Source organism: Macaca nemestrina, chromosome 1, assembly GCF_043159975.1.
Source record: "Macaca nemestrina isolate mMacNem1 chromosome 1, mMacNem.hap1, whole genome shotgun sequence".
Classification (NCBI taxonomy): domain Eukaryota; kingdom Metazoa; phylum Chordata; class Mammalia; order Primates; family Cercopithecidae; genus Macaca; species Macaca nemestrina.
This window is the reverse complement of record NC_092125.1, coordinates 21324134-21344412: the sequence shown is the minus strand read 5'-3', so window position 1 is coordinate 21344412 and position 20279 is coordinate 21324134. Positions and strand designations below refer to the sequence as shown.

The window sequence follows — 20279 nt, the reverse complement described above, 5'->3', positions numbered from 1 at the left end:
GGGGACCTCCATGTTGAATATACCTGGCTTCCAGGTATCCCTTTTCTATTGGCATAGCTGCCAGCATTTACCTATGCAAGCTTTTAGCTTGCTTACCTATGCTTGCAGCTTGATTTCTCAGGCTGCTTTTTGCTGGAAAAGAAATAATTTGGGGGCTGCTTTTTATAAAATGGAAACCTTACCGAGGACTCTCTTACCCTCAGTATCTGCCTAAATAATTTCTAGCTCCTGTATCAATGTGAAATGGCTTATATTTGCACTGAGCTAGAAGAAAATGAAATTATATAATCAGAATTTTATATCAGGAAGGGACCTAAAAGATAAATTAACCCAAACATAGCATTTTAACTATAAAATATAAGATTCAGAAAGATTGACTTTTTCAAAGTCAGATTAGTTTGGGTCATAGTCAATATCACAATTCAGTTTAATGGAACAGAAATATATTGAGCACTTACTATGTGACAGGTTCTTAGAAATTCAGGGAACAAATATATTTAAAAAGGTGAATCCTACCTTTGATCTTACTGTCTCATTAGAGAACTATTCCTTACATGTGTTCTCTAGATTTGAAAACTTAGTATGGTATTATAGTACGATGATAAGAGTATACAAAGTATCTGATTTGCTGTTTCTGAAAAGCCTTTCTGGAGGAGATGGCACATGAGTTGGACACACCAAGAAGGGTAGGAAAGGCATTCCAGAGAAAGATAACTGCAGGAGCAAAGGTGTAGCGGTATTGTGTATATATGAACAAACAAGCAGAAAAGGGTGGAGGCAGGAAGTGGCAAGAGCTTTGCTAGGTAGGAACTAAGTCTTATAGGGCAACATTGACAGGCACTTGGGTTTTATTCTATAGAACAGTAATATATGACATTCAAAGGATTTCAAAACTGAGAATATAAATGTGAATTTATTTGATATTCTGGTTGCAATATGGAGAAAAGGCGACTGCTTAGGAAGTAACTAGAGTAGCCCAGGAAAGAGGTGATGAGGCCATGATCTAGAACAGTGGTCATACTGGAATATGCTAACATAAAAATGCCAAGGAGGGGAAGATTCAAGAAAGATGAGAATTGTCAGAGTTGAGGAGTCTGTTATTACTTTTAGATTTCTAATTGAGTGGCTGTATAGATGGTGTTGCCTAAGTATTGGAGCAAAATAGATTTGCATTTGTAATAAAACAATAAATTTCATTTGAACACAGTGAGTTTGAGGTGCCTGTGTGGCATCCAAGTTGATATGTGCGGAAGGACATGTGAGGCTAAAGTTCATGATAGAGTCAGACTAGGGCGATATATGTGGGAGTCAGCAACTTAGTTGAAATGATGAGAGTGAATGAGATCACTAAAAGATTATATAAATAATGAAGCCTATTGGCCCTGCTAAAAGCCTGCAAAACGCACACAAACACATACTTACTGAGAAATGATCAGAGAGGAAAAAAAGAATCAATAGAGCATTTGTATATATGCTGAAGAGAGAATTCAATTTCAAGAAGTGAGTGGTTAACATCAAATGCTTCAGGGAGATTCAAAAAGATTTTGAAAATCATAGTTGGATTTGATCATAGGGGCATGTTTGGTAATCTTTGCAGAACCATGTGCTGCACATCACGTTGCACAGTGGAACAATAGATGACTGGCAGTGACTCCCAATCCAGAGCTCTTTCCAGTGTACCACATTGTCAAAACTTTATCTTAAGCTCTTTCCTCTCTACTCTCTGCCAACTACCTGAAGTCCATTTGCAGATTATTATGTCTTTTTCTTTAAATACAATAGAGAATTATTGAATGTAACTTCAGAGCTTTGTGTTCAGTGCTTTTTTGGATCTAAATTTGTAGGTTCTACAGTATCCATTACCTGAAAAAAAAAAAAAAAGTGAAAAGTACCAAGGTCAAGAAAGACCTTATAAAAACTGTAGTGTGCTTTTAAATTTAATTTCTAGAAAAAAATTAATATGTTTTCTGGCTGTATGTTTTACAATATGTTCAACTATCAAGATTATTAGAAATATTAAAAATCAGTTTTGGGACTTCCAAGTTACAATGACAGACTAAAGGCCTCCCTTCAGGGAATGCAGTGCAAATTACAACTAAATTGTGGCATAACTGAAGAAAAGTCTGTAAGGAAACCTTAAAATATAAAGGCAATCCACTCAATGCTGGAACATTAGGACAAATTAATGAGAAAGCTGTGGTGAAATGTAATAAAGTTCATGGAAAGTGGCTGCCCAAATAGGACACCACCAGCAGAATTACGTAAAGATGTAAATAGGTTGAATGAATATTCTGTTAATTTAGGTAGTATTGGAGGAGTCATATTAAAGACAAACATAATGTCTTACCCATTCAGAAAGCATATGGAAGAAATTTGGCAGGTGGACCTTTGGCCCAAAAGGACTAATAAGTTTATCTCAGAAACTTCATGCTTTTAGCCACCAGTTGCAACATACAATCAAATGGCATGGGCCAAGCAAGTCCATTGCACAGGCTGAGAGTGGGTAATGATTATTTCAGACATCTGCCAGTGTATAAATTTACTTAGGAAATGAATGGCATGGTCCTGAAAGCTCATGGTGATTCTTTAATGAACCAGTGAGAGCCAGGAGTGTGAATGCATGAAGGAGCATGAGTAGCAGGGGTAGGGGAATAGGTGAAGTCCTGGGAGTATGTCTATAAAGCCCAGTGTCCAGATAAAGGCTATAAGGAGAATAAGGCTCAAAGGGGAACTGTTCTGCTATTTTCTTTGTCCTAGCATTCTACAAAGAGAAACTGTCTAGTGTTGAGGCAGAGTAAAGGTAAGAAGGGAAACACAAACAATTTTGCAGTTGTTGACCAAAAATCAGAAAATTTATCCATAGGAAAACTTTGGAATACATAGTTTCAGTATGAACAATATTACTAATTTTTTACTTATTGCACAGGAAATAAATGAAAACTGAGAGATATGTTCTGAGAGCAGAGGAACAATGAAGATCTTGTGAAAAAGTGTTTTGAAATAGTACCTACATTTAAGCTTTTATCTTCCCCAGATTGACCCCACTTCACACACTTTGCTTTCACAAAATGCATTTCCTGTTCAAAGATAAGCTATAAACAGCACAGGGAATATGTATAATTACTATGAAGAAAGGAATGAAAGTAAAGGATAGAATAACATTATCCCCTCTCAAAGGAACAAAAACTTAAAAAAAAATTTTTTTCTAAATGTACCAAAGAATTTGCATATGGTACTGCAAATATGAACTAAAAATAAGAAATTAAAAACAATGAGTATTGAGCTGGCAGAGATTACAGAAAAAATGGAAGATAAAGGTAAAACATTACCAAAAAGGAAAGTAAGAAGCATCAAAAAGTATCCAAATTATTTTTGAAAATATGATAATTGATAAAAAGAGTATGCTTGATAAAATACTATAAAACAAAACAAGAAACAGTAAAAGGAAAATGAGATTAGGGAGATAATCATTTTATAAAATAGACAAATGACATCAAATATAAATAATAAAAAGATAAAACAGGAAAAAATAATGAGGGACTTTACATATACATGTATACTGTATATTATATGTGCATAAATTAATTTACCTATGTAATTAAATGATATTTACATATATGTATGTGATCATCCTCAGTATCTGTGGGAGATTGATTCCAGGACTCTCCCTACTCCCCACTCCCTGTGGATACTAAAATCTACTAATGCTCAAGTCCCTTATGTAAAATGGCAGTATTTACACATAACCTATGCACATCTTCTTATATATTTTAAATCACCTCTAGATTACTTATAACATCTAATACAATGTAAATGCTGTCTAAATAATTATTGTACTGGTTTTTTATTTGCATTATTTTGTCATTGTTTTATTGGGTTTTTTTTTTTTCCCAAATATTTTTGATCCATGGTTGGTTGAATCTCCAGATGCAGAACACGTGGATACGGAGGGCTGACTGTATATATATATATATAGAGAGAGAGAGAGAGAGTGGAGTGTGTGTGTGTGTATGTGTGTGTGCGTGCGCGCGCATGCATGTGTGTGTGCATAAATACTTGTATGAGTCTGTTCTCACACTGCTATAAAGACATACCTGAGGCTGGGTAATTTATTAAGAAAAGAGATCTAATTGGCTCATGGTTCTGTGGGCTGTACAGGATTCCTCTTCTGGGAGGCCTCGGGAAACTTACCCATAGCAAAGGCAAATGGGAAGCAGGCACGGTCTTCACATGGCCTGAGAAGGAGAAGGTGCTACAAACTTTCAAACAACCAGATTCCTTGAGAACTCTATCAAGAGAACAGCAAGGGTGAAGTTTACCCCCATGATTCAGTCACGTCTCACCATGCCCCTCCTCCAACACTGGGAATTGAAATTCGACATGAGATTTGTGTGGGGACACAGAGCTAAACCATATATATATATATATATGTATGTATGTATGTATGTATTTTGTTGTTGTTGGTTTTTGTTTTGGTTTTGAGACACAGTCTTGCTCTGTCGCCCAGACTGGAGTGCAATGGTGCGATCTCCGCTAACTGCAGCCTCCGCCTCCAGGGTTCAAACAATGCCTCAGCCTCCTGAGTAGGTGGCATTACAGGTGCCTGCCACCACACCCAGCTAATTTTTGTATTTTTAGTAGAGATAGGGTTTCACCGTGTTGGCCAGGCTGGTTTCGAACTCCTGACCTCTAGTGGTCCACCTGTCTTGGCCTCCCAAAGTGCTGGGATTACAGGCACGAGCCACTGTGCCCAGCCCATGTCAATACTTTAAAGGGGATTGTCCTTGGCAACTTGTCCAAGGAAAAGTTAATACAGAATAATTTGCTGATATGGTTTGGTGGTGACCCCACCCAAATCTCATCTTGAATTGTAATTCTCATAATTCCCACATGTTGTGGGAGGGACCCAGTGGGAGATGATTGAATTACGAGGGCGGTTTCCTCCATACTGTTCTTATGGTAGTGAATACGTCTCATGAGCTCTGGTGGTTTTATAAGGGGTTTCCCCTTTCACTTGGCTCTCATTCTTTCTTGCCTGCTACCATGACTGTGAGGCCTCCTCAGGCATGTGGAACTGTGAGTCCATTAAACCTCTTTTTCTTTGTAAATTACCCAGTCTTGGGTATGTCTTTATCAGCAGCATAAAAACTGACTAATATTGTTACCATGGGACATATCCTAGTGAAATAACTTGAACTTGAAAGAAATAATGAAACAGGGAGGGGAAGAGGGGGAGGGAGGGGAGAAGAGAGGGAGGGACAAAGAGAGGGAGCTGGAGAGGGTAAGAGGAAAGGAAAGAGGGAGGACAGATTCTATTGGAGATACATGATGTCTTGCCCATCCAGAGACATAGATTGCCTGCAAAGTAGAAACAAAAGTTACCTACAAAGCAAAAAAATAGGGTTGGCCCCAGGATTCTCTAAAGCTCTATTCACTATGAGAACATAGTAGCAGTCCATAAAGGATCTGAGAGAAAGAAACCAAGACTTAAGAATGTTATATGCATTCATGAATTTTATATCCCGGTAATCTCAGTGGAAAAGATATGCTCACAGTAAGAAGAAAAAGACATTTAAATAGTGTCTGCACTGTGAAACTGAAACAACAAACATTTAAAATGCACATCTAAATAAACAAGTAATTGAACAGTATCTTAAGACTTAGAGTAAGTGACACTGTAGCCATGAGCATTAATAGATAACTATGAAAAATAATCAAATAGGGACTTTATGAATGAGGCATATGGTTGCTGAATGATAACAAGAGATGGGCTAACAAATCTAATGGGCACGGTTGGCGAATAAACTGGTAAGTGAAATGTTGGGCCAAGGATTTCACTTATTATGCAATAACGAAAGAGTTATAGGCCAGATTCTCTTAAAACAGGGATTCAGGCTACTATTTAATCATAAAGAAAAAGATCCAAAATACACTGTGACATTTTTTAAGCCCATTGCAGAATGCTATCTGTATTAATTTTGTATTGCTACATAACAAGTGACTATAAACTTAGTAACTTAACTAACACATGTTTATGATCTCATAGTTTCTGTTCGTCAGGAGTCTGGATATGGCTTAACTGAATTTTCTGTTTAGGGTCTCAAGACTGCACTCAAGGTGTTGGCCAGGCTGCATTCTCATCTGAAAGCTTGCCTGGAAAAAGAATACCTCCAAATACACTCGTTATTGGCAGAGTTTCATCTCCTTGCAGTTATGGAACATAAGGCTTTGGCTTCTTATTACCTCTTAGCTGGAGGCTGCCCTCAGCTCCTAAAGGCTGTTTTCAGTTCCTTGCAATGTTGAGTTTTCACAACATGGCAGCTTAATTTATCAAGCCTCTAGATGAATTAGGAGAGTCAAGGAGTCTCTAGAGTGAGTCTGCTAGAAGATCAAGTCTTAAATAACGTAATGTAATTATGAGAGTGACATCCCATCACCATTGCCATATCTTATTGTTTAGAAGCAAGTCACTGGATTCTACATACACTCACAGAGTGGAAATTTCATGGAGGTATGAAATCAGGATACAGTAATGATAGGGGAGACATCTTAGAGGCTGCCCATCACAGAATCTGTACTATTATCATGATCATATATAAAAAGATAATTATTATTCCATTTTAAGTGACAAATAATTGTACATAGTCATGGGATGTAGAGTGGTATTTTGATACATGTTTATAATGTGTAATGATCAAATCAGGATAATTAGTATATTTATCACCTTGAATATTTATCATTTCTTTGTGTTGTGAACATTCAAAATCCTGTCTTCTAGGATTTTTAACACATACACTAAATTATTGTTAATCATATTCTCCCTACAGCGTTACAGAACACTAAAACTTATTCCTCCCATTTAGCTATAACTTTGTAGCCATTAACCAACCTCCCTGTTTCCTTTCACCCCGTTATCCTTCCCAGGCTCTAATAACCACAATTCTATTCTCTAGTTCTATCTCATTTTTTAAATTGCAACATATGAGTGAAAACGTGGCATTTGTCTTTCTCTGCCTGGCTTATTTCACTTAATGTACTCCAGTCTCATCCATGTTGCCATGAATGACAGGATTTCATTTTTTATAGCTGAATAGTATTCCATTATGTATATATACCACATTTTCTTTATCAGTTCATCTGTAGATGGTCATTTAGGTTGGTTCCATATCTTGTCTATTGTCAATTGTGCTGCGATAAACATGGGGGTGCAGGTATCTCTTTGATATACTAATTACCTTTCCTTTGGATATGTACCCAGTAGTCTAGTAGTAGGATTCTTGGAAAATATAATAGTTCGATTTTTATTTATTTATCTGTTTATTTATTTAGGGACAGGTGTGTCACATTCTGACCCCAGGCTAGAGTGCAGTGGCACCATCATAACTCACTGTAGCTTTGAACTCTTGGGCTCAAGTGATTTTCCCACCTCGGACTCCTGAGTAGCTGAGACTGCAGGCAAGTGCAAACATGCCAGGCTAATTTTTTTTAAATGTTTTTGTAGAGACAGGATCTCACTTAGCCTTTACTTGTCTTGAACTTCTGGCTTCAAGTAATCCTCCTGCCTCAGCCTCCCAAAGTGCTGGGATTACAGTCATGAGCCACCACATCTGGCATATTTTTGTTTTTTGATGATAGTTATCCTAACTGGGGGGAGATGATATCTCACTGTGGTTTGAATTTCCTGGTGATTAGTAATGTTGAACATTTTAAAATATACTTGTTGATCATTTATATGTCTTCTTTTGAGAAATGTTTATTCAGATCTTTTTCCATTTTAAAATCAGATTTTTGTTTGTTTGTTTGCTCTTCAGTTTTTTGTATATTCTGGATATTGATAATCTCTTGTCAAATGAATAGTTTGCAAATATTTTCTCCCATTCTACAAGTTGTCTCTTCATGCCATAAATTGCTTTCTTTGCTGTACAGAGCTTTATAGTGTGATATAGTCCTATATGTCTATTTGTGTGTGTGTGTGTGTGTGTGTGTGCTTCTGAAGTCTCACCCATAAAATCTTTGCCTACAACAATATTCTAAAGCATTTTCCTTTTGTTTTCTTCTGGTAGTTTTATAGTTTCAGGTCTTATCTTTAATTCTTTAATTCACCCTGAGTTGATTTTTGTATACGGTTAGAAATAGGGGTCTAGTTTCATTCTTATACATGTGGATATCCAGCTTTCCCAACATGATTTATTGAAGACACTGTCCTTTTCCCAATGTATGTCAATGATACCTTTGTCCAAAATGAGGTGACTCTACAAACATGGATTTATTTAGGGGTTCTCCATGCTGTTCCATTAGTCAATGTATCTTTTTTTATACTAATGCCATGATCTTTTGGTTACTATAGTTCTTGATATGGTTTGGATGTGTGCCCCCTGCAAATCTCATGTTGAAACATGATCCCCAATGTTGGAGGTGGGATCTAGTGTGAGGTGTTGACTCATGGCGATGGATTCCTCATGAATGGCTTAGTGCCATCCCTTTTGTGATGGGTGAGTTCTTGCTGTTAGTTTACATGACAGCAGGTTGTTTAAAGGAGCCTAGCTGGCCCCCTCTTTTCTCTTGCTCCTGCTCTTGCTATGTGATATGCAGCTCCTTGTTTGCCTTGTACCATGCTTGTAAGTTTCCTGAGGTTCTCACCAGAAGCAGATGCTAGCACCATGCTTCCTGTACAGCCTGCAGAACCATGAGTCAAAATAAACCTTTTTTTCTTTATAAATTACCCAATGTATTAGTACATTTTCATGCTGCTGATAAAGACATACCTGAGACTGGGCAATTTACAAAAGAAAGAGATTTATTGGACTTACAGTTCCACATGGCTGGGGAGGCCTCACAATCATGTCGGAAGGCAAGGAGGAGTAAGTCATATCTTACATGGATGACAGCAGGCAAAGAGAAGGCTTGTGCAGAGAAACTCCCATTTTTCAAACCATCGGATCTCATGAGACCCATTCACTATTCCAAGGACAGCACAGGAAAGACCCGCCCCCATGATTCAATCATTTCCTACCTGCTCCCTCCCACAACACATCGGAATGCGAGCTACAGGATTAGATTTGGGTGAGGATGCAGAGCCAAACTATATCACCCATTTTTAGGTATTTCTTTATACTAATGCAAATGTACTAACACAGTTTTGTAGTATACTTTAAAGTCAGATAGTATGATGCCTCCAGTTTTATTCTTTTTGTTCAATATTGCTTTGGCTATTCAGGCTCTGTTTTGGTTCTATATAAATTTTAGGATTTTTTTTTACTTTTGTGAAGAATGCATTGACTCTCTAGATTACTTTGGGCAGGAACTGCACTGAATCTGTAGATTGCTTTGGTAGTATGATCATCTTAACAATGTTGATTCTTCTAGTCCATGATCATGGGAAATTTTTTTTTCACTTTTTTTGTGCTCTTAATTTATTTCCTCAGTGTTTCACAGTTTTCGTTGTAGAGATCTTTCACCTCTTTAGTTAAGTCTATTTCTTGGTATTTTTTAAAGCTATTACTAATGAGATTCCCTTTTTGATTTCTATAGCTAATTTTTTAGAGTTTTTAACGTGAAAAGGTATTGAATTTTATGAAATGCTTTTTTATATATATATTAAGATGATTATGTGGGTTTTGGCCTTCATCCTGTTGATGTGATTTATCATATTTATTGAATTGCATACATTGAAACATCCTTGCATTCATGGGATATATTCCACTTGGTCCTGATGTATTATTTTTTTGATGTTATTGGGTTTCGTTTGCTAGTAATTTATTGAGGATTTTTACAGCTATGTTCCTCAGGAATATTGACTTGTAGGCTTTTTTTTTTTTTTTTTTTTTTTTTTTTTTTTTTTTTTTTTTTTGTGCCTGTCTGGTTTTGGTATTAGGATAATGCTGGCCTCCTAAAATGATTTAGGAAGAATTCTCTCCTTTTCAATTTTTGGGAATAATTTGAGAAAAATTGATATTAGTTCTCCTTTAAAAGTTTGGTAGAATTCATCAGTAAAGCCATCTAGTCTTGGACTTTTGCAGGGAGAAGGGAAATTTTTTATTACTGATTCAACCTTGTTATTCATTATTGTTCAGTTCAGAATTTCTATTTCTACCTGGCTCATTCTTGGTAGGTTATATGTATCCAGGAATTTATCTATTTTTTTTCTAGGTTTTCTTATTTGTTGGTGTGGTTTTTCATAATACTCTCTAATGATCCTTTGTATTTCTCTGGTATCAAGTTATAATCCCTCCTTTTTCATTTCTGATTTTATTTGTGTCTTCTCTTTCCTTTCTCAGTCAAGCTAATGGTTTGTCAATTTTCTTTATCTTACCAAAATCCAGATTTTCATTTTGTTTATCATTTGTGTTGTGTTTTAAAGTCCCTGTTTTGTTTAGCTCTGCTCTGAACTTACTATTTCTTTTCTTCTACAAATTTTGGGGTTGGCTGCTGCTTGCTTTTCTAATTTCTTGAGGTGCCTTGTTTATTTGAAATCTTTCAGTTTTTTTGATGTAGTTGTTTAGTGCTATAAACTTTCCTCTTAGGACTGCTTTTGCTATGTCCCATAGGTTTTGATATGTGTGCTTTTATTTTCATTTGTTTCAATACATTTTTTAAATTTTCTTTTTAATCTCTTAATTGACTCAATTGTTGTTCAGGAGCATTTTTTTTATGTTTCTATTATTTGTACAGTTTCCAGAGTTCCTCTTTTTATTGACTTCTAGTTTTATTCCATTGTGATCCAAGAAGATATTTGATATTATTTCAGTTTTTTATATTTGTTAATATTTGTTTGGTGACCTAACATGGTCTTTCCCGTAGAATGTTCCATGTGATGATGAGAAAGATGTGTATTCTGCAACTGTTGGATGAAGAGTTCTATAAATGTCTACTAAATTTATTTGGTCTATAGTAGACTTTAATGTTTCTTTGTTGATCTTCTGTCTAGATCATCTGTCAAATGCTGAAAGTGGGCTGTTGAAGTCCCCAATTATTGTTGTATTAGGGTCTAGGTCTGTCTTTAGCTCTAATAATATTTGCTTTATATCTCTGGATGCAGGTATTTACAATGTTATAGCCTCTTGCTGAATTACTCCCTTTATTATTATATAGTGACCTTCTTTGTCCCTTTTAACCTGAAGTTTATTTTATCTGGTATAAGTATGGCCACTGCTGGGTGTTTTGGGTTTACATTTGCATGCCATGTTTTTTTCTATTTCTTCACTTTCAGTCTATGTGCATATTTACAAGAGAAGTGAGTTTCTTGTAGGCAGCATATATTTGAGTTTTGTTTTTTAATTCACTTAGCCAGACTATCTTTTAATTGGAGAATTTAAACCACTTACATTCCAGGTTGTTATTGATAGGTGAGGACTTACTCCTATCACTTTATTAACTTGTGTCTAATTGATTTATTTCTTATTCCTTTCTTACTCTCTAATTTTTTGTCTTTGTGATTTGGTAGTGATAACATTTGATTTTTTACCCTCCTTTCATTTGTGTATCTGCTTTACTAGTGAGTTAATACTTTTGTGTTTTCATGATAATAGAGATCATTCTTTTATTTTCAGGTCCTGAAAATGATCTTCCTTGAGCATTTTTCGTGGCCAGTCTAATGATGAATGTTCTCGGTTTTTACTTGTCTGAGAAAGATTGTATTTCTCCATTTTTGAAGGATAGATTTGTTGGGTATAGTATTTTTTTCCAGCAGTTTTCTCTTTCAGCACTTTTCACAGCCTGTAAGGTGAGAAATCTGTTAGTCTGATAGAGATCCCCTTATATGTAACTTAATGTTTTTCTCTTGCTGTTTTTAGAATTTTATCTTTGTCTTTGACTTTTGACTATAATGTGCCTCAGACAGGACCTTTTTGGATTTAATCTATTTGGGAATTTTTAAGCTTCCTGTATGTGGATGTCTATATTTTTTGCAAGACTCAGAAAGTTTTCTGCTATTATTTTATTAAATGGGTTTTCTATGTCCTTTTCCATCTCTTTTTCTGAAATTTTAAACATTTGCATGTTTTTTTGCAAATGTTTAAAATTTCAGAATGTAGGCTTTCTCTATTATTTTTGTTTTTTTCTTTTTGTCTGGGTTATTTCAAAAGACCTCTCTTCAAGTTTAGAAATTCTTTCTATTGCTTGATCTAGTCTATTGTTGAAGCTCTCAATTGTATTTTTAATTTCATTTATTGAATTTTTCAGTTCCAGGATTTCTGATTGGTTTTTTAGTGATATCTATCTTTTCATTGAATTCTCATTTGGATCATGAATTGTTTCCTTGATTTCTTTGAATTATCCATTTGTGTTCCTCTCATGTTGGACCCCTGTTGATTCTAATAGGGATGGCACCATGTCAGAGAGGCCAAAGAAGAGACCCAGAGACAACAAATGAGACACAAGACTTAATAAGTTGGACTTTATTGAAGGTGCAGTGGTTATGGGCTTGGCAGAAGAACCATTACCATTTGTAAAAATCATCCAGTTTATGTAGCATTTTCACTTAGCTTTCTTCACCCTGCAACACCCATTTAACCCAAAACAAAAAGCCTTAATCCTCTGTATGTCCTACATTTTAAAGGATGAGCCAGGGGTTTAGTTGTCATTCATTGTGTGAACCAAAAAGTATCTGACACAAGTATCAATCAATTTAGAAAGTTTATTTTGGCAAGGTTAAGGATGCACTTGTGACACAGCCTTCAGGAGGTCCTGACATGTGCCTAAGGTGGTTGGGGCACTGCTTGCTTTTATGCATTTTAGAGAGACATAATGCATCAGTCAATACATGTAAAATGTACATTGGTTTTATCTGGAAGGGTGGGACAACTCCAAGCAGGAGGTTCCAGGTCATAGATAGATTTAAAGATTTTCTGATTGGCAATTGGTTGAAAGAGTTAAGTTATTATCTAAAGACCTGGAATCAATAGAAAGGAATGTCTGGATTAAGGTAAGCAGTTATGGAGACCAAAGAGACCAAAGTTTATCATGCAGATGAAGCCTCCTGGTAGCAGAATTCAGAGAGAATAGATTGTAAATGTTTCTTATCAGACTAAAGGTCTTCGTTGATGTTAATCCTGGTCAGCTTTTTCTGAATTCCAAAAGGGAGCAGGATATAATGAAGCATGTCTGACTCCAATTCCTGTCATGACCTGTGTGTACTAGTTTCTTAGGTTAATTTTGGAATGCCCTTGGCCGAGAGGAGGGGTAGGTTCAAAAAGCTGGAATTTTATTCTTGGTTTACAGTCTTCCCCTTCTGGCCAAGATTTGCCAGAGTCAACATTAATGGCCACCACATTTTTATTTTGTCCCATAGCATTGCCAGGGTGGCATAGCTGCTGGCTTCAGGTTCATCTTGTCCCTTGTTGGGATGCTTATGGCCAAGAGACTTAGAGTCAAAAGATAGCCAATTTAAATGTTCTAGGTCAGACAGGAATGGACATGGACAGCCATTCATTAACCTTTAAAAATGTGTAAGTAATATAAAAACCAACAAACAAAAGTCAAAGCAAAGCTATAAAATTGACTTATCTTTAACTTCTATTTGTTGAGCTACTATAATCTTGGTTTTAGTTACAGACTTATAGCAATTAGATATGCAAACATAAACATCATTATGAAAAAAAATTTTTAATATGTATTTATCTGCACAACTCATAACTGGGAGTATTATACCCAGTAAGTATTGTCATGAGTATCTTTATCCTCTCAGTAATTATTTTTTTAAATTCTACAGGAAGGAGGAAATTATTTATGGCTGAGATGGATAAAAATGTGCCTCATAGCCAGGTGTGGTGGCTCACACCTGTAATCCCAGCACTTTGGGAGGCCTAGGCAGGTGGATCACCTGAGGTTGGGAGTTTGAGACCAGCATGACCAACATGGAGAAACCCTGTCTTTACTAAAAATACAAAATTAGCCAGGCATAGTGGCACATGCCTGTAGTCCCAGCTACTCTGGAGGCTGAGGTAAGAGAATCACTTGAACCTGGGAGGTGGAGGTTGCAGTGAGCCAAGATTGCGCCATTGCACTCCAGCCTGGACAACAAGAGTGAAACTCCAAAAAAGAATGTACCACATAATAATGCAGGAGGTAGACTCTTATTTTACCAGCTATTTAGGCATCTGTGTACCCATTCTTGATTTAGAGGATTTGGAGGCTCTGAAGGGCCTGAACTAATTCTATCCCTCAGAACCAGCCCTTACAATTTCCATACATATGGTTTGAAAATTGTACTTATTTCTTTCCTTACTTCCTTTCTTCCTCCCTCCCTTACTTATTATATATCCTGAGCATCTATTTTCTTTAAAGTAATCTTTATTCAAATTAGCCCTATTTCTGCCATGATGTAGTGAGAAGATTAACATCCTCTCCTGAAAAAGCAATTATAAAGCTAAAAAGAAATGTAAAAAAATAACCATTTCAGTTCTCTGGAAGTAACCCAAGTTTCCAATAAACTGAATAACATTTAGTCTTGACATTTATTCTTGAAAATTACTATATCAGCTTTGTTGGTATAGTAATTCAACCAGAGTAGGACAGGCTGTGAAAATCAACAACTTAGCTGCCACTGCTAGAAGGTGTCCCCCCTTAATCTGGACTTTACTATTTAAAGTGTTGATCTCATACAATCTCATATTCATAAGAGTGAACAGGATGAGCCAGCATCTTCACTAGGCTGATGTTATAGCCCTGTTTGGGGACCATGCGATGGAGGAGCAGATTTGCCAGACATTTAACAGTGAAATCTTGGACATGAGCTAAACATGGGGACACTAAGAAGATTTATTGCATGTCGTAGGTTGATCGGAGGCCATGGGTAGCAGGGACTGGAATGGGCTCAAGCCTACCATACATCCCTAGAAGACAGAGCCATGCACACAGAGGAGATGTGTGAAAAGTTAGGGGTTTATAAAAACCAGAGAAGACTTGAGAACAGCCTAAACTTTTTTGGTTTTGTACTTGAGACAGGGTTTTGCTCTGTCTCACAAGCTGGAGTGCAGTGGCATGATCACAGCTCACTGCAGCCTCAAACTCCCAGGCTCAAGTGATCTTCCCAACTCAGCCTCCTGAGTAGCTGGGACTACAGGTGTGCACTACCATGCCCCGCTAACTATTTGTTGTAGAGATGGAGTTTCCCTATGTTGCCTAGACTGGTCTTAAACTCCTTGGCTCAAGCAATACTTCCACCTTGGCCTCCAAAAATGTTGGGATTACAAGTGTGAGCCACCATACCAGGCCACCTTGAACTTTGAATGCATCCCTAGCTCTGAGGTGTTTTTTAACACTAACCAATCAATTATCTTATTCTCACAACAACTTGATATCCAACAATTCAATTCAATTCGGACACTATCTACCTGGAGCTAGCTTCAGATCCTTCACTTAAAGGGCTCAGTCCCACAAGAGTGCCCCCAATTCAAATGCCAGTTGCAAGTTTCAGGCCAGGTGTCCTGACAAACAAGTTATAAGTTGAGAGTTCCCACATCCATCCCCAGGTTCAATAATTTGCTGTAACAGCTCACAGAGCTCAGGAAAACACTCTACTTACATTTGCCTGCCAGTTTATTAAAAATAATACAAATGAATAAGCAGATGAAAAGGTGCACAGGACAGGGTCTGAAAGGGATCCTGGCACAGGAGCTTCTTTTCCCTAAACTTGGGGTCTACTACCCTTTTGGCATATGAATGCATTCACCAACATAGAAGCTCTCTGTGTCTTATTGCTCAAGAGTTTTATAGATTCAATCTCCAGCTCCCTTCTCTTTTCCCAGGAGGTCAGTGGGTGGAGTTGAAAGTTTCAACCCTCTAATTTCTTGTCTCTCTGGTAATCAGCCCTATTCTGAGGCTATTTGGTAGTCTCACTCTGTCACCTGATTAGCATACACTCAGGTGTCATTATCAAAATGGGCTCCTTATGATAACAAAGGCACTTCTATCACTCAGGAAATTTTACGGGTTTAGGAGCTCTGTGTCAGGAACCAGGGGCCAAGACCAAACATATTTTTATTTCCATGCCAATTCACACACAAATCCATCAGCAGAGACTAGACACCTTACTGGCTCTGACCAATCTTTGGCTAAACATTAAGCTATGCAGACACAATGGTGACCTTAGTAAGCCAGGCTTAACTATAAAAACAAGAAAAAACCCAAAGACATTATCAACCATACATTCCAGAGAATCAGATTTCCCAAATTTAATCCAGGCAAGTTACTAAATGAGCAAAACATTAACTACAAATCTCAGAGGAGAAAATAAAGATCCCAAGATACTGGTATACAATATATTATCTGAAATGTCTTGTATTCAATAAACAAGACAGATGGAAAGAAGCAAGAAAGTGTGGCACATACTCTGGAAAAAATAACAGTTCATATGAACTGTCTCTGAGTGGTCCTATATGTTAGATTTAGAAGAAAAAGTCTTCAAAGAAACTATTCAAAGAACTAATGAAAATGATGTTTAAATAATTAAAGGAAAGTATGATAGCAATGACCCCAATGATCGAATGAAGAGAAAATTTCAGCAGAGATAAAAATCATATAAAAGAACCAACTGGAAGTTCTGAAGTTAAAATATTACTAGAATATTTCATAAAAATAAAAAGTCAAAGAATCAGGAAGATATAATAATTTTAAGTGTATTTCACCTAAAAACAGTGTCCCAGAATATGTGAAGCCAAAAAACTAAGAATTGAAAGTATAGACAGCAATAATAGCTGGAGATTTCAATACGCACTCTTAATAATTGAGAGAATGCCTAGACTGTAAATTGGCTCGCGTAAAGAAAATTTGAGCAATGCTATCAACCAACTTAATATAACTGACATTTACAGAACGCTCCACCCAAATAGTTCAGAAACATATTCTTTTCAAGTTTATTTGGAAAATTCTGCAGATAGATGACATACTGGGCCACTAAATACATCTCAATGCATTTTTTTGAAGAAAATTAATCATATAAAGTATGTTATCTGACCACAACAAAATTGAATTGGAGATCCATAATAGAAACAAATCTGGGAAAATGTCAAATATATGGAAATCAAGTGACATACTTATGAAAAAAATAACCCTCATGATTCAAAAAAGAAATCACAATGAAATATTTTAAAATATTGTGAATGAATGGAAACAAAACCACAGCACATCAAAATTTATAAGATGCAGTTCAAGCCATATTGAGAGGGAAATTTATAGCTTTCAAAAACTGTATCAGAAAGTAATGATTTGAATGTGCCCCCTAAATTCCATGTGTTGAAAACTTGATTCCAAAATTCATATGTTGATAGTATTTGGAGGTGGAGCCCTTGGGAGATAATTAGGATTAGATAAATTCATCAGGGTGGGTCCCCCATGATGGGACTAATGTCTTTTTTTTTTTTTTTTTTTTGAGACAGAGTCTTGCTCTGTCACCCAAGCTGATGTGCAGTGGTGCAATCACTGCTCACTGCAGTGTCGACTTCCCAGGCTCAGGTGACCCTCCTACCTCAGCCTCCCAAGTAGCTGGGACTTCAGGTATGCGTCACCACACCTGGCTATTTGTTTGTTTATTTTGTATTTTTGTAGAGATGAAGTTTCACCATGTTGTCCAGGCTGGTGGCCTCCCAAAGTGCTGGGATTACAGATGTTAGCCACTGTGCTTAGCCTGGGACTGCTGTCTTTAGAAGGAGAGGAAGAGCGACCTGAGCTGACAGGCTCTTGCCCTTCTGCCTATCCACAAGATGGCCCTTACTAGATGCTGGCATCATGCTGTTGGGCTTCCCAGATTCCAGAACCATGAGCTAAATGCACTTTAAAAAATAAAAATTACCCAGTCTTTGGTATTCTGTTACAGAAACAGAAAATTGATTAAGACAGTATCATGTCAAAAGCTTAAACTCTTACCCTAAAAATTAGAAAGGTGGAATCAAATGCAAAGGAAATAATAAAGATCTGAGAAAAAAAAATCAATAGTTTTTAAAAATAAAGAAAAACAGTAAAACCAAAAATGTATTCTTCAAAAGACCCACAAAATTGACAAATTCCTAGCTAGAATGAAGAAGATAATAAGAGAGAAGCACAATTTACCAAAGTCAGGAGTGAAAGATCAGCATCACTACTGATCCTAAAAAAATCACCTGTACAGTAAGGAAAAAAATTCAAAAGAAGGGAATTTAGAATAGCAAGCACGAAGTAAAAACTGCCTTTCTCACAGATGATATAATCTTATATGTACAAAATTCTAATGAACACACGCACACACACACACACAACTGTAACAAATTAAGAAGTATAATAAGGTTACAGGATACAAAAGCAACATAAAAATTGGCATATTCCCTATGTCAGCAAAAAAATCTGAAAATGAATTTTTAAAAGCTTATTTACAATTGCATCAGAAAGGATACAATACTTAGGAATAAATTGAAGAAAATAAGTACATTATTTATACACTGAAAAAGATTGCTGAGAGAAATTAAGGGCGATATATATATATGAAGAAACATTCTGTCTTCAAGGATTGACTATCTCAGTACTGTTAAAATGCCAATTTTCAATAAATTGACCTACAGATTCAACACAATCCCTTACAGAATCCCAGCAGTCTTTTTGTTGTTGTTGTTTTAGAAAATTTCTGGCTGATCCTAAAATTTATATGGAAATGCAAAAGACCTACAAAAGTCAGATCTTTTTTTTTTTTTTCTGGTGTTGTGGGGGTGGGGTTAACATTTGGTGTGTCCAAACAACAGAATATTACTCAGGAATGAAAAGTAAAAGAGTGACACATGCTACAACATGGATGTCATTTGGGGCTGATTTAATAAGACACCATAGACTGGGTGACTTAAACAACAGAAATTTATTTCTCATAGTTCTATAGGCTGCAAAGTTCAAGATCAGGATGCCAGCAAATTCTCTATCGGGTGAGGGCCTTCTTACTGGTTTGCAGATGGCCATCAACTAGTATCCTTACATGGCAGAGACAGCAAGCTCCAGTCTCTTTCTCTTTTTCATTATTAAGAATACTAATTCCATCATGCAGGCTCTACCTTCATGACATCATCTAAATCTAAGTAGCTGCCAAAGGCCCCACCTTCTAGTACCATTCCATTGGGGGTTAGTTTGCAGGAAACACAAACATGCAGTCCAAAACAATTAGTTAACTTTAAAAATATTATGTCAAGGGTGCCAGATACAAAAGACTATGTATTCTATGGTTCCATTTTTATAAAATGGCCAGAAAAAGCAAATTTATAGAGGCAGGAAGAAGTGCTTGACTGGAGACAGAGGGTATGGTGCACTGCAAATGGGCTTTAGGAAAATCTGGAGGCAATAACAAATGTTCTAAACTGGATAGTAGTGATAACGCAAAACTATAACTCTACTAAAAATCATTGCATTGTATACTTAGAGTAGATAAAATATTTATACTTCAAAAAAGCTGTATGTATTTTAAAAAGCTTTAAAAAACCCCAAGGAATGGGAAAGACCAAGGCCTCTGGTCAGGTCTGGCTCTGCATATTTAGATAAAGACTGAGCTGTACAGTGATTATTTTTCTTTCTCATTGTCTGACTTGATTAACTCTACTTTCAGAAGGAAAAGTTCATGGGAAATTTAGATGCCTAACTCCCTAGAGAATTTTGAATTTTCTGTTATGTTGGAGGAGAAACATCCAAATAACAGATGCATGAATTTCATTAATAATGAAAACTGTAGAATTGGAAAAAAAACTTTTGTAGAACAGATTTTCAGTAATTTTATTTAATTTCCCAATAATCTGTCTTCTCAACAGGTAAGTTCATTTTGCTTCCACAAATTGAATTAACTACTGATTTATAAGGTCCGTGTGTACTCTTCCCCCCCCGCCCCCCCCCCCCACCTTTTTAAAGAGAGGGTCACTCTCTTGCCCAGGCTGGAGTGCAGTGGTGCAATTGTGGCTCCTTGCAGCCTTGACCTTCTGGGGTTCAAGCAATACTCCCACCTCAGCCTCCCAAGTAACTGGGATTATAGATGTGCACCACCAGGCCTGGCCTTTTTTTTTTTTTTTTTTTTTTTTTTTTTTTTCCCCAATAGAGATGAGTTCTGCCTATGTTGCTTAGGTTAGTCTCTAACTCTTGGGCTCAAGCAAGACTCCTGCTTCAGTCTCCCAAAGTGCTGGGATTACAGGTGTGAGCCACCATGCCCAGCCCCTTGCGAACTCTTCAGGCAAAGAAAAAGAACTGTGTCAAGAATTCAAACATCTCTGAGCGATTAGGTGAAGTGACCCCAAGTACATACATGCTGACTCTACATTCATGAAGTTATAAATAGTTATATACTA

The 20279-nt window shown here is 36.6% G+C and overlaps 1 long non-coding RNA gene across 1 annotated transcript in view; it reads left to right on the top strand.

Annotated features, from left to right (window-relative positions):
* Positions 1 to 19826, top strand: part of LOC105492944 (uncharacterized) — a 52279-nt gene extending 32453 nt beyond the window's left edge. Inside the window, exons 3-4 of the long non-coding RNA XR_011610593.1 lie at positions 11550 to 11667; positions 13709 to 19826. This is a non-coding gene — a long non-coding RNA (uncharacterized lncRNA). The remainder of the gene's footprint in view (positions 1 to 11549; positions 11668 to 13708) is intronic.
* The last annotated feature ends 453 nt before the right edge of the window (positions 19827 to 20279 follow it).